Source organism: Hyperolius riggenbachi, chromosome 1, assembly GCF_040937935.1.
Source record: "Hyperolius riggenbachi isolate aHypRig1 chromosome 1, aHypRig1.pri, whole genome shotgun sequence".
In the NCBI taxonomy this organism is placed as follows: Eukaryota; Metazoa; Chordata; class Amphibia; order Anura; family Hyperoliidae; genus Hyperolius; species Hyperolius riggenbachi.
This window is the reverse complement of record NC_090646.1, coordinates 26,225,682-26,250,706: the sequence shown is the minus strand read 5'-3', so window position 1 is coordinate 26,250,706 and position 25,025 is coordinate 26,225,682. Positions and strand designations below refer to the sequence as shown.

The following is a 25,025-nucleotide window of genomic DNA, read 5'->3' as shown; positions in this document are numbered from 1 at the left end:
AGTCTAGGGGTTAGGGGTAGGTACAGGGAGGGCTCTGTGTGAGAGTAAGGTTAAGTATAGTTACAGCATAATATATGTAATATATACAATTTATTAAATTATGTATATTTAAACAAAGAGGGGGTCTAGGGGTTAGGGATAGATCTGTGTGAGCCTACAGTTAGGTATACTTACAATAATTTACATATCTGTAAAACCTACCATTGCATTGCTATGCTTAATACAAGTGTAAATATCGTTTTTGTTATAGACGCAATTTGATGTTTTTTTCAGAATTCGTTTGTTGTTATAGACGGTATTTTGCCATTTCATTTCCGTTTATTTAACCTATTTAGCACAAAATTTTCGTTTACAACCTCTTAAACGAAAAATATGGTTTTGCATTAAAACTTACAATTTCGGCTATACCCCGCGCCCTTTTTTCCAGGCGCCCTTTTTTGATACACGCAATGTTAGGCACCACCAGTGGGAGGATTCTGTGTGAGAGTAGGGAGTAAAATATCTCTAAAGATTAGCAATATTTTACTTTACAAATGAATTAGTAAAATGCAGGAAAAAGGCATTCTGCTACACCAAGGCTGGGTATAAAACTTTTCTTCAACTTTATTGGCACATCAGTAGAACATGTAAAGGCTAGCCTTTACATGTTCTACTGATGTGCCAATAAAAGTTGAAGAAAAGTTTTATACCCAGCCTTGGTGTAGCGGAATGCCTTTTTCCTGCATGTGTTCTGAGACCTGTGATTCCTGCTCCTTTGGCTAGTGCGGTGGTGGTGTGAGCGTTTCCTCATCTTTGCTACTGAATTAGTAAAATATTGGTAAATTTTAGCTGACTGTTCCATTTTGTAATACTCTAATAGTCCATCACTGAAGCACTATGTTGCTGCTGTGGTTTTACACAAGATCATCTCTAAGTACCATAGACATCTGCCCAATATGACTCTGGGTTATCTAATGTATGATTCTTGTGGAGACCACATAAAGTCTTCTCGTGATGCTCTGAACATTTTATCTGGACAGAAAATGGAGGCTCCTAATTATTCATGCACAGAACTTGGAGAAGTGGCTGCTTTCATTACAGATAACATTTTGTCAGATCAACTCCTGGGCTTGTATGGCTACACAAAGGTGAGTCTGAAAAGCTGCTCAATGAGTTATGGCTATGCAGGGAATGGAGTATACACAAGACAAAACAGTCAAGAACAATTTCTGGGTATTTACAACATTCCTAATGTTATTCTGCACAGTGCTGGGCGTAATGGAAAAAAACTACGCTTACGGATCATTACGCGTAATTTTACGCTATTACGCATTACGGAATTACGCTTACGGCATAGACATTTATTTACGTTCATGTCTGTAATTACGCATAGCCCTTACGCAATTACACGTAAGAATACCGTAATGCAGGTTATTACGTTATTGCCTTACGCGTAATTTCCTACTAGCAATTAATGCGTAAGGCCATGCTGCCAAGCGGAAAAGTTGACGCATGGATCAATGTTAGGTAGCCGCCGACTTTAAGGGTTAATAGAAAAGCCCCCTTAATTGCTAAGAGCCTCAAATTTGGAGAATATATTAAGGAGATCAGAAGGAATAAGAGGACATTTTTTTTTTCAAAAAGACCTTATAGTTTTTGAGAAAATCGATGTTAAAGTTTCAAAGGAAAAATATATACATTTAAAAACCCGCCGACTTTAACGGTTAATAGCAAAGCCTGCTTAAAATTTAGGAACACCAAATTCCCAGGGTATATTAAGGGGATCAGTGGGAATAAGAGGAAAACATTTTTTTTTCAAAAAGACCTTATAGTTTTTGAGAAAATCGATTTTTAAGTTTCAAGGGCAAAAATGTCTTTTAAATGCGAAAAATGTCAGTTTTTTTTGCACAGGTAACAATAGTGTTTTATTTTCATAGATTCCCCCAAGTGGGAAGAGTTTTACTTACTTTGTTCTGAGTGTGGGAAATATAAAAAAAAAACGACGTGGGGTCCCCCTCCCAGACCTCTTTAACCCCTTGTCCCCCATGCAGGCTGGGATAGCCAGAATGCGGAGCACCGGCCACGTGGGGCTCCGCACCCTGACTATACCAGCCCGCATGGTCCATGGATTGGGGGGTCTCGGAAGGGGAGGGGCAGCCAAGCTTTCCCCTCCCCCTCCGAGCCCTTGTCCAATCCAAGGACAAGGGGCTCTTCTCCACCTCCGATGGGCGGTGGAGGTGGAGGCCGCAATTTCCTGGGGGGGGGGGGGGGGGGTTCATGGTGGGATCTGGGAGTCCCCTTTAAAAGGGGTCCCCCAGATGCCCACCCCCCCCCCCCCTCCCAGGAGAAATGAATATAGGAGTACTTGTACCCCTTACCCATTTCCTTTAAGAGTTAAAAGTAAATAAACACACAAACACTTAGAAAAAGTATTTTATTGAACAAAAAACATAACCACGAAAAAAGTCCTTTAATATTCTTAATTAACCATTAATACTTACCTGTCCCTTTAAAAGCCAGTTCCCACGCAATATCCTCGGAAATATACTAATCAGTTACAATGTAACAAAGTTGTTACAATGTAACAACTTTGTTACTTTGTAACTCCACCGCACCCGACGTCACTCGCCGCTCACCCGCCGGCCGCCGCATACACTTACGCTAAGTCCCCGCCGGCTCCCACCGTCCACTCCGCCCACACCTGTCACCCATATACATGCTGGCACCCATGGGTGCCAGCATGTATATAGGTGACATGTGGGAGAGGCGGGGAGGGCAGCAGGAGCCGGCGGGACTTAGCGTCCTGCACACCCGACAAAGCTCTGAGCTATATAGCTCAGAGCTCTCTAAAGCATCTTTGTATTTGGGCTCCAAGGAGCCCCATTGGTCCTTAGCAGACCAATGGGGTTCCTTCAAATCAGAAGGAACCCCATTGGTCTGCTAAGGACCAATGGGGCTTCTTGGAGCCCAAATACAAAGATGCTTTAGAGAGCTCTGAGCTATATAGCTCAGAGCTCTGTGTTCCGTGCAGGACGCTAAGTCCCGCCGGCTCTCGCTGCCCTCCCCGCCTCTCCCACATGTCACCTATATACATGCTGGCAACAATGGGTGCCAGCAGGTATATGGGTGACAGGTGTGGGCGGAGTGGACGGCGGGAGCCGGCGGGGACTTATGTATGCGGCGGCCGGCGGGTGAGCGGCGATTGACGTCGGGTGCGGTGGAGTTACAAAGTAACAAAGTTGTTACATTGTAACAACTTTGTTACATTGTAACTGATTAGTATATTTCCGAGGATATTGCGTGGGAACTGGCTTTTAAAGGGACAGGTAAGTATTAATGGTTAATTAAGAATATTAAAGGACTTTTTTCGTGGTTACGTTTTTTGTTCAATTAAAATACTTTTTCTAAGTGTTTGTGTGTTTATTTACTTTTAACTCTTAAAGGAAATGGGTAAGGGGTACAAGTACCCCTATACTCATTTCTCCTGGGAGGGGGGGTGGGCATCTGGGGGACCCCTTTTTAAAGGGGACTCCCAGATGCCACCATGAACCCCCCCCCCCAGGAAATCGCGGCCTCCACCTACACCGCCCATCGGAGGTGGAGAAGAGCCCCTTGTCCTTGGATTGGACAAGGGCTCGGAGGGGGAGGGGAAAGCTTGGCTGCCCCTCCCCTTCCGAGACCCCCCAATCCATGGACCATGCAGGCTGGTATAGTCAGAGTGCGGAGCCCCACGCGGCCGGTGCTCCGCATTCTGGCTATCCCAGCCTGCATGGGGGACAAGGGGTTAAAGAGGTCTGGGAGGGGGGACTCCACGTCGTTTTTTTTTTATATTTCCCACACTCAGAACGAAGTAAGTAAAACTCTTCCCACTTGGGGGAATCTATGAAAATAAAACACTATTGTTACCTGTGCAAAAAAAACTGACATTTTCCGCATTTAAAAGACATTTTTGCCCTTGAAAATTAAAAATTGATTTTCTCAAAAACTATAAGGTCTTTTTGAAAAAAAAAATGTTTCCTCTTATTCCCACTGATCCCCTTAATATACCCTGGGAATTTGGTGTTCCTAAATTTTAAGCAGGCTTTGCTATTAACCGTTAAAGTCGGCGGGTTTTTAAATGTATATAGTTTTCCTTTGAAACTTTAACATCGATTTTCTCAAAAACGATAAGGTCTTTTTGAAAAAACAAAATGTCCTCTTATTCCTTCTGATCTCCTTAATATATTCTCCAAATTTGAGGCTCTTAGCACTTAAGGGGGCTTTGCTACTAACCCTTAAAGTCGGCGGCTTTTTTATATTATACGGGAGCGTAATATTACGCAATTACGGCAGACTGTGTAATTTCAATAGGAGTTTACTGTCTTACGCGTAATTTGTTACACGTAATAACGTAACCTACGGTCTACGCGTAATTAATTACGCGTAATACCGTAACCTTACACGTAACGCTTACGGTGCATTTGTAGTGAATTACGATGCCTAATTACGCTAATGCGTAATTTCGGCCCAGCACTGATTCTGCACTTGTTTCCAGATTTGATTACATCTTGAGGACTATTCCTCTAACTCAGGAATATTGAAAATACCAGAAAGTGCATTAAACTTAGGGTTGGAACCATAAATGTTCTAAAAGGGAGACATTTTAGTAGAACTATTAATCTGATTGTTCATAGCAAACTCAGCAAAGGGCAAAAACTGAACCCAATCTTCTTGACAATCTGAAACAAAACATCTCAAATATTGTTCCAAATACTGATTCATTCTTTCAGTCTGTCCATTGGACTCAGGATGAAAACCAGAGGAAAAAGACAGAGAAACTCCCAATTTGGCACACAAAGCACGCCAGAACTGAGAAACAAATTGCACCCCCCTCAGATACAATGTTTTCAGGAATATCATGGATTTTAAAGATATTCTAAAAAAAAATCTGGGCTAATTCCTTAGCCAATGGAAGTTTAGGAAGAGATACAAAATGAGTCATCTTACTAAACCTTTCCACCACCCAAATTACAGTTTTACCCTGGGAAACTGGAAGATTAACCAAAAAATCCATGGATATGTGTGACCAGGGTTTTTTTAGGAATGGGTAAGGGTAACTGGGTACCTTGAGGTGTAACACATTCAACCTTACTTCGGACACAAACAGAACATGATTTAACAAAAGTACCAACATCTTTACTGAGAGAGGGTCATCAAACATCCCTTCTGAGAAGCTCAATAGTCTTTTTAACCCCAGGATGACCTGCAGATTTATCCTCATGAAATTGTTTAAAGACTATCTCTCGAAGGTCACAAGGAATAAACAACTTCCCAGGTGGTTTATTCTGAGGTGCCTGGTCTTGTATTTTGAGCAACTGGTTGGAAAGGTCAGGAGACAATTTACAAGTGTAGATAATGCATTTCTTAGGAATTATGGATACAGGATCCATGTTAACATTTGCCTTTTCAAAACATCTCGACAGGGCATGCGGCCTTGATGTTTTTTGAATCAGGCTTATAAGTGATATAAAAATTGAACCTGGAGAAGATCAATGTCCAACGGGCTTGTCGAGAATGAAATCACTTGGCATTTTCAATGTATTCAAGGTTCTCATGATCAGTATAAATTGTCACAGGATTCTCTACTCCTTCCAACCAATTTCTCCATTCTTCTAGAGCCAATTTAATGGCTAATAACTCTCTGTTCCCAATGTCATAATTTCTCTCTGCGGGAGAACATTTCGAAGAGAATATTGCACAGGGGTGTAATTGCTCGGGAGTACCAGAAAGATGAGACAGGACTGCTCCAACTCCTACTTCAGATGCATCTACCTCAACAATGATAGTCTTTTGGATATCCGGATGAACCAAAACTGGGGCAGAACAGAAGGCCTGTTTTAACCCCCCAAAAGCTGTAACAGCCTTAGAGCTCCAATTGGAAGGATCTGCCCCTTTTTTGTGAGATCTGTCAGAGGAGTGACTTTAGCAGAAAAATTACAAATGAATTTCCTGCAAAAATTTGCAAAGCCCAAAAACCTTTGCAAAGCTTTATGACTGTTAGGCTAAGGCCATTTTAATAAGGCTTTGAGCTTTTTCTGATCCATGGTCAGACCGGTATCAGATATCACATAACCCAGAAATGTGACTTGTTTTACCTCACAGATACATTTTTCTAACTTAGCATACAATCGATTTTCTCTTAAAGAGAACCTGAGGTGGGTTCTGAGAATGCTAATAGCACTCAGAGGTTGGGTCTGCCTATCCTGCCCAGCCTCTGTTGCTATACCGAACCCCCCACAGTCCCCCCTGCACTCAGCTTGACCCCCATTAATCATCAGCCATGCTGTCAACACGCAGCGTGTCGCAGCTGGCTGTTTGCCTTTTCATCTGTCACCTCCGGCGCTCCCACACCTCCTCCATAGCTCTGGTCCCCACCTGCATTCCCTACCTCCAATCAGTGGGGAGGGAATGGACGCGGGTGGGGACCGGCGCTATGGGGGAGCGCCAGGAGTGACAGATGAAAAGGTAAACAGCCGGCTGCGACACGCTGCATGTCAACAACATGGCTGATGATTAATGGGGGTCAAGCTGAGCACAGAGGGGCCTGTGGGGGGATCGGTATAGCAACAGAGGCTGGGCAGGATAGGCAGACCCAGCCTCTGTGTGCTATTAGCGTTCTCAGAACCCACCTCGGGTTCTCTTTAACTTGGTTAATACTTTTCTCACATGATCACAATGTTCAGACAAAGAAGAAGAAAATATATCATCAAGATAAATAACCATAAATGTTCCAAGGAACTCACAAAATATATCATTAACAAAGTGTTGGAACACTGCAGCGGCATTACATAGCCCGAAGGGCATGACCGAATACTCATTGTGACCATCTTTAGTATTAAATGCGTTTTTTTACTCATCATTCTCTCTGATGCGAATAAGGTTATAAGCACCTCTAAGGTCCAGCTCTGAAAAGACCTTAGCACCAACCACCTGTGAAAACAAATCATCAATCAACGGTAGTGGATAATGATTTTTTACAGTAACCTTATTCAACCCCCTGTAATCAATACAAGGTCTTAGACCACCATCTTTTTTCTCCACAAAAAAAAGAACCCTGCACCAGGTGGTGAGAAAGAGGTCCTGATGAACCCCTTTTGTAGCTTTTCCAGGATATACTCCCTCATGGCCTTCTCTTCTGGCCTGATCAGATTGTAAAGACAACCACAAGAAGGCATACTGCCAGACAGAAGATCAATAGCACAATTGTAAGGCCTATGAGGGGGTAACTCATCTGCTGCTTTTGAAGAAAACACATCTGCAAATTCTTGAAAAACATGAGGTAATTTCTGTTCAATGAGTTTAGTATAACTTAACACACAAATCATTACATTGAGCAGACCAACTAGTCAGCTGACCAGACTGCCAATCGAACACTGAGTTATGCCTTTTCAACCATGGTAACCCAAGAACAACAGGATATGAAGGCAATTTCAAACAATAGAATCTCATGCTTTCAAAATGTAGAGCCCCTACTTGTAGGGCAACCTCAGAAGTTAACATTAACCATTGCTGTAACACAGAGTCATCGACAGCAGTATTGTGTATCGATTCAGACACAGTAGTTGTCTGAATGGATAACCTCTCGGCTAAAGAAATATCCATAAAATTGCCCACAGCGCCACAATCAACTAAGGCCTGGCAACTGTACACAATTTCTCCTTTAACAATAGATACAGGCAACATGATGCGATTGTTTTCTGGAGTGATACACTGAGTGCTGTACTGAGTTCTTTACACCCCAGTTAAGCGTTGTAGTTTTCCGACCTCTTTGTCTTATTGGGACATGATTAAACTATGTGTCCTGATTCCCCACAATAGAAACATAGTCCTTCTTAAAGGGGACTCCACTCCCAGATGCCACCATGACCCCCCCCCCCCCAGGGAGTCGGCGACCCCCACCTCCTCCTGGGGCACCGGAAGTAGGGAAGAGCCCCTTGTCCATGGATTGGACTAGGACTCTGGGGTGGGGGCGCCCCTCTCCCCCAGAGCTCTCTCCTTACAATGGGCTTCATTCCCTACCCTATCCCAACAGCCGAGTGTCTGCTGTACAGCACTGCAGGAGATCACAGCGCTGTACAAAGGTAAAAAAAGGGGAATTACTTTCCTTTTTGGCGGAAACGGCCTGCTAGCCATGATCAGTTTAGGTTCAGTAAAGGACCTTAGAAGCTCCACCCCGTCCATTTTTTAAAAATCTACAGTATGTAATGTGTATACAGAGCTCTGGACTAGTAAACATTAAAGTGTACTGCAGCAAATGCAATTTTCTTGGGTTTAAAAACCATTATTCCATTTAATTTTTAGAATAGATCTTGTATTCCATTTTGACATTTTCACTCAGGTTAATTGGCTTCCCACCTGAAATTGGCCCTAGGCTACGATGGACATAAGATTATGGTAGGGTTTAGATTGTGCACTCCACTGAGTTACAGTATTCCACAAAAAAATCAGAAGAAAGCACAGCAGAGACTGTTCTTCCTGTACCAACCCAAAAATGTTTGAATGCCACAAGAACTGTTTTCTTTAATGCTCAGAGGGTGGTGAATAAAAAAAAAAACAACAACGTGGGGTCCCCCTTACTGAGCCCTTGTCAACCATGCAGGCTGAGATAGTCAGAATTCGGAGTCCCGACCGACTGGGGCTTCGCACCCTGAGCTATACCAGCCCGCATGGTCCATGGTATGGGGGTGCTCTGGGGGAGGGGCGGCCGGTACCCCAGGAGGAGGTGGGGCTATGACTCCCTGGAGGGGTCATGGTAGCATCTGGGAGTCCCCTTTAAGAAGGGGACCCAAGATGCCTGCCCCCCTCCCAGGAGAAATGAGTATAGGGGTACAAAGTACCCCTTACCCATTTCCACAAAGGGTTAAATGAAATAAATACAAACTATTTTAATGTTCTTAATTAACCAAAAATACTTACTTGTACCTTTAAAAAAATGTTCCCACGCCAATATCCTCTATCTTGCGATTTTCTGAGGTTGTTTGAAGATTTACGCCGGCCGCCGCCACACACGCTGCTTCCAGCCACAGCTCTCAGCTATACTAAGTTATATTCCTAAGTTAAATACTTAGCTCCCGCTGTCTACCCTGCCTCCCACATCTGTCCCCTACACCCATGCTGGCTAAGGTCTTTTTGGATTTTTTTTTAAGTTGTAGTCACTGATCACCTTTATAACCCATGCAATTTTGGGGATTGTAGCATGTATGGGGGCTTTGCTATTAATGTTAAAGATAAATCAGGATCACGACCCGTGGTCACGGATTCTAATGGAAACCATGGCTAAATTCTTTCAAATCCGGGTCACAATCAAGGCTTATCTGGATTTTAGGACTACGGTGGCCGGATTTATTTAAATCTGTGATCCGAGCAACACTAACCAGTACACATGAATCATGGTATGGGAAGGGGGCTCTGGAAGAGATGGGCAGAACAGCAATCTGTCCTCTACAGCCCTTGCCCAATCCATGAACAAGAGGCTCTTCACCACATCCAATGCCTAGGAGGAGGGGGATGTAACTACCACCATGCCTGTGGGTAAAGGCTTGGTGGGGAGGATTCATAGTGGCATCTGGGGTTCCCTTTTAACAAGAGGTCCCCTGCATGCCTAACCCCTCCACAGATAAAATGGGTATAAAGGTACTGAAGTACCTCTTACCTATTTACACAACAATGAGATAAGCCCTTTATTGTTCTTAATTATTCATCAATACAGTACTTACCTTTGGATAATCCCACAACAATATCCTGGGAAATGATCAAACCCCAATATCCTCGGATACCAATGAATGATGAAGAATGGTCACCCATGTCGATGCCTATAATAAGTATGGCAAACCCCAGCAGAGCACCTTTCCATGGCTCACAATAAGTTCCTTAACAGACTAATGGAAATTCTCCCTTTAAAATATTATTGTTTCCAGATCAGCTATGATGTCCTGGAGCAATTTCCAGGCAAGAGGGATGACCTTTTCAACTCCTTCTTCAGCCTTTCTCAGTATGATAAGCTCTATTACGTGGCTGTAGCTCTGCTCATGAGACATTTTGCCTGGAACTGGGTTGGAGTCATCGTTCCAAATGATGAGAGTGGAGACACTGAGCTGAGGAAACTGACCAAAGAGCTGACCAGGCATGGAATCTGTATAGAGGTTGTTGTTCAGCTCCAAAGATTTCATCAAGATAGGGGGAAAGTGGAAAGCATAATAGCCAAGTCAACTGCCAGCATTTTTATAATCTGTGGACATTTTAATCTTGTGTTTTTTTATGTGTATTTAATGTCCAGTCTTTATAGTAAAACATTCATTTTGAACGACTCCTGGTTTTTGCATCGTCACTTCAGTACCTACTACTTTCACTTTGTTAACTGCAGTCTAAGTTTTCAACCTTTCTTTGCTGGGAAAATAATGGACAAACTAAACATAATATATCCTTCAAATGCACTTGAAAATATTTTTTGGAGTTATCATTGTACAAACATAAGAAAAACACATGATTTTATTCATTACTATTTATTTCAATTAGACCACTGTAACAGCAGCTCAAACATATTTCATCTGGCTGACACAAGGGACGTAACTTTATATTATGCCATCACTGCAGCTACTGTCCTGATCCACGCACTGCAGGACATGCTTTTATTAGCAAAGAATAAAAGAAATGCACACAGAAAACATGGGTATAGGCAACAGGTAATAACAATAATAACAATAATAATAATGATATTAATAATAGTAATTTCCATGTTGGACACAATCATTGGTAGAGGGCAAAAGCTTGTATAGTGGATTGGTTACGAGTTAAGTCCAAAGTATCTGGGTGGACATACTGTAGAATGATTAAGTATAGAGTGGTTGTCAAGGCTAGAAAGGTGAAGACTTGCCAAAACTTAGATTTGACCAGCCAAGCCTCCTCCTCTCCCAAAGAGCAATTGTCTAATTCATGGACAAAGGGCTCTTGCCCACCTCCAGTGCCCCAGAAGGAGTTGGGTTGATGATGCCCTGGTAAGGTTCATGGTGGCATCTGGGAGTCCCGTTTAAGAAGGGGAACTCCAGATGCCCACCCCCCTTTCAAGGAGAAATGAATATATGGGAACACAGTACCTCTTTGCCATTTCCACAAAGGGTTAAAGAAATAAAAATGTAACCATGAGAAAAGTCCTTTAACATTCTCAATTAACCAAGAATACTTACCTTTAAAAAAATGTCCCCACTCCAATATCCTCGGAAATGGTCCCACGCCAATATCCTCTAATGTTGCTAGCTTGACTAAATATCTCTGAGTACCCACCACCAAATACCGGCGCTCCCCGCGCAACTCTAGGGATATACAAAGTGTAGCTAGAGCCAAAGCATCTTTACATTTGGCTCCAAGGCTGTTAACAAACCAATAGGTATCATCTAGATTCCAGGTTATGGTCAAATGGAAATCGCATGAAAACGTAATTGAAACCACTCAAAGTCGACACCAGCCCATTACGAGTATCACTAATCGATATGTCTCAGATCAATACAGGGATGCAGGCTGGATTGTGTTACAGAGGAAAACGTCAGGTGTCTGTAAATGCCATGCTAATCAGGTGGCTTTTCAGTTTGGACTTAAATGCTACCAGGGATGAAGGTGTCCTGATTGGGTGTGGAAAAGAGTTCCAAATTGTAGCAGCAGCATGACAGAAGGCTCTGTCTCCAAAGGTTTTGATGTGGACTCTTGGGGTGACCTATTTATTAGATCCTTTTGATTTAAGATTGTGTGGGGTACGAAGCAGCAGCAACAATCCCTTCAGGTATCCAGGCCCCTTATTGTGGAAGTATTTGAATGTCAAAAAGCCAATCTTAAACAGAATTCACCATTTTGTCGGTGGCCAATGGATTGAGCAAAGGGTTGGTGTTATGTGGCAATGGCAGGGTTTGGCTAGTTTAAAGCCTTGCAGCAGCATTGTTTACTAACCACAGGTGGTGTAGGTCTTTGGAAGGCCTGTAGAGAACATTACAGTAGTCCAGCCTTGATGTGATGAAAGCATAAACTAGGATGGGAAGTTCAGCTGGAGGTATTAGGTGCTTTTAATTCTTGCAATGTTCCTTACGTGTAAATATAGTCTTTCCTTCCTTCCTGTATTTTTATTTACTTACTTATTTATTATCTATTCATATATAAAAAAAAAACAAAAACAAAAAAACAGCTGAAGCATTTTGTAAGAAGACTGGACTTTATGGATGATTTCCAGCAACGGGTTTCCTTTGATGAGACAGGACGAATGCTTAGCCAGCCTAAGTTAAAACTGAGACACCTGAAGATTATCGGGAAGGAGAACACCTTTATAGATGAGGATGGCAGCTACTTCTATCTGAATGAGTCTCTGCCCAAGGAGGAATGGCTCCATATTAATCATACAAGTCTGATGTGGAAAACTGGCAAAGTGAGTCACTTAAGAATATAAAATACTACAAATTGATGGCCTGAAACTGAACAAAGAGTATAAAACCAGCACATTGGCATAACTTTGACCATAGCATGACAATGTGACACAACTCTGACCATAGCATGACAAACACTGTGACACAACACTGACCATCTGGGGGTTGGGGGGGGGGGCAAAGGAAATATACAAGGGGACAAACAAAGGACACAGGAGTACAAACAAAGGACACGGGACAAACAAAGGACACAGAGTGACACTGAGGGGCACAGAGGAGGACAGGGGTGACAATAGAGGACACAAAAGGACACAAAGGGGCACAGAGGTGAACACATGGGGGACTCAGGGAGACACAAGATGTAAAAGGGGGACACAATAATTGTGGGGAAAACTTCTACTAGATACCTCTGCACCATGGATGCACCAGGTTTAGTATATATTTTTTCACCTGGATTCTGCCCTCTAGTCTAAACCAAGGTGTGTCGTATGATCAGGAGAGTCTTAGTCCAAAAAATATGGTACCTGCTGCATGTGTTGGCACCCCTAACCTGTTTTTACCATCGGTTCATTGCCTGCCAGTAGCGAGTGGGGGTCTTGCAAGGAAAGTAAAATATTGTCCTCTCCACCAATGTACCATGTCCACTGATGCTCTGCAGATACCCCCTAACATAAGGGGGTGACTGGTAATGAGGGGTGAAGGTGTATGGTGCCGGGCTAGTAAAAAAGGGCGTACAGGGATAGTGGACAAAAAGAGCGCCACCATAGACTGCAATGCAAAATATCGGCTATTTGGCGCCCGACAGGAAAAAAGGGCGCCCGAGAAATAGCGGTTACAGGGATCGTGGTAACAAAAGTTTTCGTTTACAAAATAAGGTTTATAACAAATATCATTTACAAGTTCGTTTTGAGTTTGTGTTATACTTATTTTTTCGTTTTTAAATTTCGCTTATATCAGTTTTAACTTATTTTTTAGTTTTAAAACTTCACTTACAAAAGTATAACAACTAAATTTTCGTTTACACTTCTTTGATCATTTAAAAATTTGTTTTCATATGTATAATGCTTAAATACCGTTTTCAACCTTATTGTATTAGAAATACATCGCTTTTGGTATTAACTTTGTTTTTACACTTATAATGCATTCATTATAGTTATTAACCACTTTACCCCCGCCCGTACGAATTTCTCCGTCCCTTTTTCCATCCTTTAACCCCCAGGGATGGAGAAATCCGTACTTTGCGCACTCCCGCCGCTGCCCGCGCTCTCGCTCGTAAACACGCCACCGGCCGCTAGTAAACAAGCCGCCGCCCGCTCGCCCGGAGATCAATGAACGGGAAAATCCATTCCCGTTCGTTGATCTAAGCCCCGCAATGATCCGCTGCTCTCCGATGAGCAGCGCGATCATTGTGAAAAGTAAACACTTACCCAGCCTCCAAGTACTTCCTCCAAGCTTCCGGAAGGACGCTTGGAGGTCGCATTAAAACAAAAAGTTAAAACTACACCCTACACATTTTTCACATACAAATAAATTACTTTTACACAAAAAATTAACTCATTACTTCCCAAACTCCCAATTTTTTTTTTTGTAATTAAAAAAAAAATTAAAACATGTACAATAAAAAAAATACATAAATAGTTACCTTAGGGACTGAACTTTTAAAATATTTATGTCAGGAGGGTACAACACTGTTACTTTATAAACTACGGGCTTGTAATTAGGGATGGACGCAAAACTGAAAAAAATGCACCTTTATTTCCAAATAAAATATTGGCGCCAAACATTGTGATAGGGACATAATTTAAATGGTTTTATAACCGGGACAAAGGGGCAAATACATTTCATGGGTTTTAATTACAGTAGCATGCATTATTTAAAAACTATAATGGCCGAAAACTGAAAAATAATTAATTTTTTTCCCACATTTTTCCTATTTTCCCATTAAAACACATTTAGAATAAAATAATTCTTGGCATTATTCATGTTATTTGTAGAGAAGTATTTTAAGGATTAAATATATTATTGTTTATATGTGTTTGTGTGGTGGGGATGGTTAGGTTTAGGCATTACCAGGGGGGTCTAGGGGTTAGGGATAGGTACAGGGAAGGTTAGGTATAGTTACAGTATAATATACGCAACCAGGGGTGGTTAGGGTTAGGCACCACTAGAGGGGTCTTAGGGTTAGGCACCACCAGGGGGGTGGTTAGGGTTAGGCACCACCAGGGGAGGGTCTTAGGGTTAGGCACCACCAGGGGGATCTTAGGGTGAGGCACCACCAGGGGGGTCTTAGGGTTAGGCACCACCAGGGGGGGTCTTAGGGTTAGGCACCACCAGGAGGTCTTAGGGTTAGGCACCACCAGGGGGGTCCTAGGGTTAGGCACCACCAGGGGGGTCTTAGGGTTAGGCACCACCAGGGGGGTCCTAGGGTTAGGCACCACCAGGGGGGTCTAGGGGTTAGGGATAGGTACAGGGAGGGCTCTGTGTGAGAGTAAGGTTAAGTATAGTTACAGCACAATATATGTAATATATACAATTTATTAAATTATGTATATTTAAACAAAGAGGGGGTCTAGGGGTTTGGGATAGGGAGAGATATGTGTGAGCCTACAGTTAGGTATAATTACAATAAAATATCTGTAAAACCTACCATTGCATTGCTATGCTTAAAGGAAAACTTAAGTCAAATAAAAAAAATGACATTTACTCACCTGGGGTATCCCTCAGCACCCCGAAGCTGGATGGTGCCCTCGCAGCCCCGCTCCGATCGTCCTGTCCCCGCCGGCGGCTACTTCCGGTTTGGCGACAGCCGCCGACAGGCTGGGAACGCGGCTGATTTTCCGCGTTCCCAGCCGCTGCTATCACCCTCTATGCTGCTATAGCGTATATATAGACGCTATAGCAGCATAGAGGGTGATAGCAGCGGCTGGGAACGCGGAAAATCAGCCGCGTTCCCAGCCTGTCGGCGGCTTAGCCGCCGGCGGGGACAGGACGATCGGAGCGGGGCTGCGAGGGCACCATCCAGCTTCGGGGTGCTGAGGGATGCCCCAGGTGAGTAAATGTCATTTTTTTTTTTTGACTTAAGTTTTCCTTTAATACAAGTGTAAATATCGTTTTTGTTATAGACGCAATTTGACTTTTTTTCAAAATTCGTTTGTTGTTATGGACAGTATTTTGCCATTTCATTTCCATTTATTTAAGCTATTTAGCACTAAATTTTCATCTACAACCTCTTAAACGAAAAATATGGTTTTGCGTTAAAACTTACAATTTCGGCTACACCCCGCGCCCTTTTTTCCAGGCGCCCTTTTTTGATACACGCGTATGGTGCTATCCGATCATTCTGAGAATGGAACAGTCAGATAAGAGGAGATGCTGAGTTATCAGTCTGTACAGAATGTATTGCTTAGTTTTATTATGTAAAAAATGCAACCATTGTTTTTTTACACAAGTTTTTATGTGCTATAAAAACTTGTGTGTGAACTTAAATAAACTGCTGCAAGCTTCACATCCAGGAGAACTCTGCATTGTGCCCCTTGTACTGATGTTTTCCTATTTATATGTATGACTATCTTTCAGAAGCCGTTTTCCCGCTGCAGTGATGAATGTCCTCCTGGTTACAGAACGGTTCCTATTGGAGGAATCCACGCCTGCTGTCACGTCTGTGCTCCATGCTCTGAGGGGGAGTTCTCCAACACTACAGGTATGCTTGTGTCACTAAGACCATAACAGTCACAATTAGGGCTGGAATTGTACTGTTTACAACCCTAAGCCACTGTCACCAGCCGCCCCATTCACTATAGGTAGCCAGATGACTCCTCCTCTGCTTCCCTCCAGTATAGGTAGCCAGATGACTTAATCCCTCCTTTTCCCATCCCCCCTCCTTTCAGTATAGGTAGCCATCTCACCTTCACACCACAGCAGCCATCAGTGTCACTGATTTCTCTGCCCGTCTCCAGTGTAAAAGCTTCCTCTTCCTTTCCGTCTCCAATGCTGCCCAAGTCCATAGCCACCAGCCACAATGCAAACATGCACAGAGAGCAAGGTGGCTGCTGCACAGGCAGCTAGCACCAGATTAACACGGTTAGGCGCTCGCCTGATCTCCCTGCATTGCAGCATTTGCAAGCATGCAAATGCTGCACCAGTTTAGCCTGCTGCTTTGGTGCCCTTTCTCCTGTGGTGCCCTAGGCCATGGCCTAGGTGGCCTTGGCCTAAATCAGGCCCTGGTCACAAGATGAAGAGTCTCCCCCTTCTCATTCTTCTCCTTTTTTTCCTCCTTTTCTTTCTCTTCCTTCCTTGTATGTAAATAGCACTGACATCTGCCACACTTTACAGAGTACATAGTCATGTCAATTTATTTCTTCAGAGGAGCTCACTATCTAATCCTACCAAAGTCATAGTCTACTACTGTCCTACCATATAGCTACTGTATTTATTCATGTAGAACTGACATCTTTTGCAGCACTTTACAGGGTGTATAGGGGGGGGGGGGGAGATATGGACCCCAGGCTGACATTTTTCGGGGGGGGGGGGGGGGGGGGGCCTTAGTGCCCCAGTCCAACCCTGACTGGAACACTCTGAACATACTGGACAAGTACTTGTTGAATATGTTCTTGCATCGGTGTTCCGGTTCAAATAACAATTGGGTCCTAGGGCAAAATTTGCCTGGGGGCCCCCCAACAGACACCCCGACCAAAAATCGCCATTAGAGGCCCTTTGTTGCAGCCAAATTTCCCTCCTGGGCCCCTCAGCTGGCTGCTGACCCTCCCCCGATCACCTCCCAACTTAACAGACTCTGCAGAGTCCCTGGGGACAGTTAAGATGGAGAGAGACACCTCGGGGGCCCCTACAGGCTCTGGGGCCCTGGGACAATTGCCCATTTTTTCCTATGTTAGCTCCGGCCCTGCTTGTCTATGTATAAGTGGGGCTGCACTGCACAACCACAAGTACCACCTCCTCCTGAGCAGAAGCATGGAGCCACCCTTGCATGACTATTTCCTCCACACATGAGCAGCTCTTTGCTACTGCACAGCCTATATTTGCACCTGCACTGTACAGCCTCACTCACTCACTCACTCATTCACTCACTCACTCACTCACTCACTCAGAGTGCAGTCACGGGTCCAGGAAGAAGAAGGTCCAGGTAAGAAGAGATAGGGTGAAGGATGATCAGATCATCTAGATCTGGATCATCCAGGGACTTCAGTGAATGTGTATTGACAAAACACAGTCCAAGTAGACCAGGGGTAAATATTTATCACACTGGCTGATCCTGAAATCAGAATGGACTCTGTAGGTCCAAAAACTTACGGTAACTTTTAATGATACGGGTTAGAAAACATACTGTATATGCATGGAGGGACAAAGACAACTACAGTATATAAATAAATGAGAGTAGCTGAGCGTGCTCTGAGTGCTCTGAGTGTACTCTAACTAGAAAGTTGTGGCTGCACTTGGAGCTCACTCCTCTGCTCTCATTTTTTTATATAGTTGTCCTCGCCCTTCATGCATATATGTTTTCTAACTTGTATCATTACAAGAAGAACTGAAGCAAGAAGAATATGGAGGCTGCCATTAGGGATGCTCAAATTCGGCTTCGGGAGATATCCGGATTTTTGCTATCCGGATATCTCCCAGTAATGCTGTGCGGGCTGGGCGGGGGGGGGGTCAAGCTTACCTCTCTGACGTCTTCTTCGGTCGTCCCTCAGCGCCTCCCACGATGCGCTCCAAGCGGCGGTCACCTGATTACAAACACTTCCTCCTTCCGGGTTGAAGGAGGAAGCGTTTGTAGTCACGTGATGCGCGTGGACCGCATCGTGGGAGGCGCTGAGGGACAAGCGAAGAAGACGTCAGAGAGGTAAGCTTGACCCCCCCGCCCAGCCCGCACAGCATTACTGGGAGATATCCGGATAGCAAAAATCCGGATATCTCCCGAAGCCGAATTTGAGCATCCCTTGCTGCCATCTTTATTTCCATTTAAAGGGAAATTGAGAAGAAAAGCGTCTCAGGTTCAATACATATCTGGGGTTTCCTTAAGCCCCGTTAAGGCCGTTTGCCCCTTGACATCTCCTTGGGTGGCTCCGGTCCCCGGCAATTAAGCCCCAAAGTCTGGTCAAGTAACGATTCATCACACATATGCGACCTGACCAGATGCCTCCCCATCTTGATCCTGAGGCTGGGAGCATTCTGTGCTTGTGCAGTACATCGCGCAGGTGCAGATTTTTCCCAGGGACAGAAGCACAACAGAGGATCGAGCCTGTCCAGCCTGACAAAGTGCAACCTGACCAGGCTTTAGGGCTTAATTTCCCAGGGACCAGAGCCATGCAGGGAGATGGCAAGGGACAAGTGGCTTTAAGGGGGCTTAAAGGGATACTGTAAGGGGGTCGGAAGAAAATGAGTTGAACTTACCCGTGGCTTCTAATGGTCTACCACAGACATCCTGTACCCGCGCAGCTGCTTACCGATGCTCCGGCCCCGCCTCCGGTTCACTTCTGGAATTTCAGACTTTAAAGTCGAAAAACCACTGCGCCTGCGTTGCCGTGTCCTCGCTCCCGCTGATGTCACCAGGAGCATACTGTGCAGGCACAGACCATATGCTCCTGGTGACATCAGCGGAAACGAGGACACGGCAACGCAGGCACAGTGGTTTTCAGACTTTAAAGTCTGAAATTCCAGAAGTGAATTGGAGGCGGGGCCGGAGCATCCGTGAATGGCTGTATGGGCACAGGACATCTGCGCAAGACTATTAGAAGCCCCAGGTAAGTTCAACTCATTTTCCCCCGACCCCTTACAGTATCCCTTTAACCCATTCAGGTTCCGTCGTTTTCACGTGCGAAATGTTCACCTCCCATTCATTAGCCTATAACTTTATCACTACTTATCACAATGAACTGATCTAAATCTTGTTTTTTCCGCCACCAATTAGGCTTTCTTTGGGGCTTACATTTTGCTAAGAGCCACTTTACTGTAAATGCATTTTAACAGGAAGAATAAGAAAAAAATGGAAAAATTCAATATTTCTCAGTTTTCAGCCATTATAGTTTTAAAATAATACATGCCTCCATAATTAAAACTCACTTTTTGTATTTGCCCATATGTCCGGTTATTACACCGTTAAAATTATGTCCCTATCACAATGTATGGCGACAATATTTTATTTGGAAATAAAGGTGCATTTTTTCCGTTTTGCATCTATCACTATTTACAAGTTTAAAATAAAAAAAATAGAAATATTTCATCTTTACATTGATATTTAAAAAGTTTAGACCCTTAGGTAAATATTTACATGTTTTTTTTTTTTTTATTGTAATGTTTTTTTTTTTTTTTTTTTATAGTAAACATGTTATTTGGGTAGTTTGGGAGGGTGGGGGGTAAACAATAGATTTATAATGTAAATGTGTGTTAATTTTAATTTTTTTTTACAGGTGTAGTATTACTTTTTGGCCACAAGATGGCGGCCATGAGTTTGTTTACATGACGTCACTCTAAGCGTAACATACGCTTACAGTGACGCATCGGGGAGGGAACGGCCAGAAAAGGCGCAGCTTTCGAGAGAAGCTGTCGCTTTTTCAGCGGGGGAGAGGAATCAATGATCGGGCACCGTAGCCCGATACATTGATTCCCTGGCTACCGAATCCGCGGCCGGGAGTGCGCGTGCACGCGCGCGATCGGCCGCGGGAGCGCGCGGTAGCGCGCATGGTTCCTGGACGTAGAAACTACGTCCAGGAACCAAAATAGGTTAAGGAAATCCTAGGTAAGTATGGTACCTGAGACACTTCCTGTCTCAGGTACACTTTAAAGGACAACTGAAGTTATAAGAACATGGATGCTGCCATATATATTTACTTCCTTTTAAACAATACTAGTTGCCTGGCAGCCCTGCTGATCCATTTAGCCCAGTAGTGTCTGAATCACACCAGAAACCAGCATGCAGCTAATCAGTCACATCTGACAATGATGTCAGAAACACCTGATCTGCTGCATGCTTGTTCAGGGTCTATGGCTAAAAGTATTAGAGGCAGATGATCAGCAGGGCAGCCAGGCAACTGGTGTTGCTTAAAAGGAAATAAATATGGCAGCCTCCACTTACCTTTCGCTTCAGTTGTCATTTAAGCAATACCAGTTGCCTGGCTGCCCTGCTGATCCTCTGTCTCTAATACATTTAGCCACAGCCCCTGAACAAGCATGCAGCAGATCAGGTGTTTCTGACATTATTGTCAGATCTAACAAGATTAGGTGCATGCTAGTTTCTGCAGTTATTTAGACACTACTGCAGCCAAATAGATCAGCAGGGCTGCCAGGCAACTGGTATTGTTTAACAGGAAATAAGACAGCCTCCATAACCCCTTCACTTCAGTTGTCCTTTAAAAGCTAAGTTTTAGGAGCTATAGGACCCCTTCAGCGTTCAATCAGTGTACAGTCAGAGTTATATAGTGAAAACTAGCCGACCCACGGCGTAGCATACGCCACATAATTATGAATGCCGGTCCTACACTTGCCGCTGAGCAGGAGGGGGTAGCGGGCTGGAAGGGGGTATTGGGCAGAGTGGCGGGGAGGGGGGGTCGGACTCCCCCCTCCCTCACCTGGGTCACCCATCTGCGCTCCCCCTCTAGCTTAAGCTCAGCAGCAGCTGCCGCTATTAGTAAGAGGCAGCGGGCGGGGATGACTCACCTCTTCCGCGTTCCAGCGTGCATTCCACTGTCGTCACTTCCTACAATGCAGCCCACTGTATTGTAAGTGGACAGCATTGCAGGAAATGACGACAGTGGAATGCACGCTGGAACGCGGAAGAGGTGAGTCATCCCCACCCGCTGCCTCTTACTAATAGCGGCAGCTGCTGCTGAACTTAAGCTAGAGGGGGAGCGCAGATGGGGGACCCAGGTGAGGGAGGGGGGAGTCTGACCCCCCCTCCCCGCCGATCTGCCCAATACCCCCTTCCTGCCCGCTACCCCCTCCTGCTCAGCGGCAAGTGTAGGACCGGCCCTGGGGGCAGGGCGATACTTCTTCTACTTACTTGGACCGGCCCCTTCTTGCTTGGCCCGGCCCTGGGGGCAGGGCGATACTTCTTCTACTTACTTGGACCAGCCCCTTCTTCTTGCTTGGACCGGCCCTGGGAGCAGGGCGCTACTTCTTCTTCTTGCTTGGACCAGCCCCTTCTTCTTGCTTGGACCGGCCCTGGGGGCAGGGCGCTACTTCTTCTTCTTGCTTGGACCAGCCCCTTCTTCTTGCTTGGACCGGCCCTGGGGGAAGGGCGCTACTTCTTCTTCTTGCTTGAAGGTTGAATCACTTACTCTATTATATATATAGATGTGTAATGAACAGAAAGAATGTGCCACAGCCCTCCAAGTTGTGATTAGTGACGGTCAATGAAATGCAAATTATTCCAACGTGATGCCGAGTTTTATATTGATGTGATGCAGCTTGAAAATAGACCAATCATGTGCTCTAGTGATGTGCACACATTTTGCATAATCATCATTTTGTATCGTAATTCGCAATTACAATGCAAAATCATAATGCATTTTACGGGTGTAAAAAAAAATCATAATTCATTTTGTTTACATTTAGGAACCATAATTTTCAGTTTTGTGTAATTTTGCAAATTTAGCGGTTTATATCAAAGCCCCCATACATGCCAAATCGTCACCACAATTGCTATGCAGGTTAGGTTTATTAACTAGCATCTTTCTGAGTTGAAAAATATTTTTCCTTTGCATTTTTTTAAACCAATTTTCTCAACAACTACAAGGTCTTTTTGAAAAAAAGTCTTGTTCCCACCCTTCTCCTTAAAGTAATACTGTAGGGGGGTCGGGGGTAAAATGAGTTGAACTTACCCGGGGCTTCTGATGCTCCCCCACAGACATCCTGTGCCCGCGCAGCCACTCCCCGATGCTCCGGCCCTGCCTCCGGTTCTCTTCTGGAACTTCCGACTTTAAAGTCGGAAAACCATTGCGCCTGCGTTGCCGTGTCCTCGCTCCCACTGATGGCACCAGGAGGGTATTGTGCATGCCCAGTATGGTCTGCACCTGTGCAGTACACTCCTAGTGACATCAGCTGGAGCGAGGACATGGCAACGCAGGCGCAGTGGTTTTCTGTCTTTAAAGTCTGAAATTCCAGAAATGAACCGGAGGCAGGGCCGGAGCATCGGTGAGTGGCTGCGTGGGCACAGGATGTCTGCGGGGGACCATTAGAAGCCCCGGGTAAGTTCAACTCATTACAGTATTCCTTTAACTTGCGTAGCAATTTTGGAGAAAGTAGCATGTATGGGGTTTAGCTATAAACTGCTAAAGTGGGCATGAAATGACACAAAAATGACACAAAATTATGAATGAATAACACAAAATCAATGGAATGTCCAAATTGTAATGGCCGGAGTTGCAAAAGTGTACACAACATTTTGCGTAACCATGATTAGCAGTTTGCTAATATTCTATTGTTGCCCCATTTGATTTAAGCTGCACCATATTTGCATGACAGTTTCCCTAATCGTTTGCATCCACTGAGAATGTGTGTATGTCTCATTGACCATCCATAGTTATATTCCACAAACAAGATATCTGCTTCTTACAGAAATGTAGACCAGCTGATTCACCATATAAGGAATCTTCCCTTGAAATTGCATTATGGGAGGAATAGATGTCATCATGTCTAGATTCTATTCACATTATATTTCTGTCTGTCATGTTTTAGACAGTAAGAAGTGCCATAAATGTCCTGATGACCAGCATCCCAATAAGGAACAAAGTAACTGTATTCTTAAGACATTTGAGTTTTTGTCTTATGAAGAGGATTTTATAGTATTTCTTTACTTGTTTATGGCAGTCATATGCTCTGGTATAACATTGTGTATAATAAAGCTCTTCATAGCCCATTGGGACTCTCCAGTAGTGAAAGCCAATAACCGGACTGTGAGCTTCATTCTCCTGACCTCCATCCTGCTGAGCTTCCTCTGTGTCTTCTTGTTCCTCGGACGTCCTGTGGATATAACCTGCATGCTGAGACAGACCTTATATGGAATATGTTTCTCCATTGCTCTGTCTGCTGTTCTGGCCAAAACAATACAAGTCTGCATCGCTTTCAAAGCTACCAAACCTGGTACATTTTGGAGGAAGTGGATGTGAGTCAAAGTATCTAATTATATAGTAGTGTTCTGCTCATCTGTCCAAGTTGTGAACTGCATCATTTGGTTGTCTACATCCCCTCCATATCAGGAGTATGACATGTTCTCTGTTCCTGGAATAATCATCATTCAGTGTAATGAGGGGTCAGTGACTGGCTTCTACTCTGTGTTGGGTTATATGGGGTTTCTGGCAGCTGTGAGTTTTCTTCTGGCTTTCATGGTGAGGACATTACCGGACAGCTTTAATGAGGCCAAGTACATCACATTCAGCATGCTGGTGTTCTGCAGTGTCTGGATTGCCATGATCCCGGCCTATCTGAGCACCAGAGGGAAATACATGGTGGCTGTGCAGATATTTGCTATACTGACCTCAAGTGCAGGGTTGTTAGGATGCATATTTTTACCAAAATGTTATGTGATTCTCCTAAACCCCACAGTCTCCACTAGAAGAGTTCTGGTTCTACAGAAAACTTGATAAGTCCCTATTTCTAAGTTTCTTCCAAGATTTTAAATAACTGTTACCATATTTTTGTGAATTGCAATCGGCAATCAAATTAGTGGAAGATACAATCTTTTTTCTGAGGCTTATATAATAGTTTGATCTGTGGGTGAGCCTATCCCAACTCGGCACGCAGGATTGTACAATAACAAATCAAGAACCAATACAAATTGTCATAGACCACACAATGAGGTATAAATACAACAAAATTATCATTTATTAGAGATGCACAGTGCCTTGCAAAACTATTTACCCCCCTTGGCTTTGCACCTACTGGCCCATATGCAATTACATTTTTCACCTGAGTTATCTCCTAGGAGATAATTTTCATCTTCTCTTTTAACGAATTGTTTTGCATTTTACAACTGAAAAGGTATCCAAAAGTTGGTGAAAAGGTACTATCAAATTCATTTTAAGTGTTTTCTTATTTGCTGGTGGCTTAAAAGGCATTTTATGACAAGTTATGGAAACATCACCTAGGAGAAAACTTGGGTGAAAAATATAATTGCACATGGGCCATTTTGTTAAATTGCAAATTGTAAATGTTATTATTTTTTTTATATTATGTTATGTTGTGGTATGTTGGTGAAGTTAAATGATAGAAATATAAATAAAAACACATTTAACAAAATAAATGAATTATTAAACTGGAAATTGGCATGTGTGCATATGTATTATCACGGCCTTTGCCATGAAGCCCCTAAAAAGTCTTGGTGCCATCCAATTACCTTCAAAAGTCACATAATTAGTGACGTCCACCTCCATGCAATGTAAGTGTCACATGATCTGTCAGTATAAACACACCTTTTCAGAATGGCCCAGAGGCTTCAATACCACAAAGCAAGAGGCATCACACCACGAAGACCAAGAGGCTCGCCAAACAAGTCAGGGACAAAGTTGTTAAGAAGTACAAGTTAGGGTTGCGTCATAAAAACATCCAAAGCTTTGAATATCTCTCTGAGCACCATCAAATACATCATCTTCAAAT

General features: G+C 43.8%; 1 pseudogene; it reads left to right on the top strand.

The window, feature by feature from the left end:
- The first annotated feature begins 935 nt into the window (after positions 1–935).
- On the top strand, positions 936–24,013 carry LOC137536014 (vomeronasal type-2 receptor 26-like; annotated as a pseudogene).
- The last annotated feature ends 1,012 nt before the right edge of the window (positions 24,014–25,025 follow it).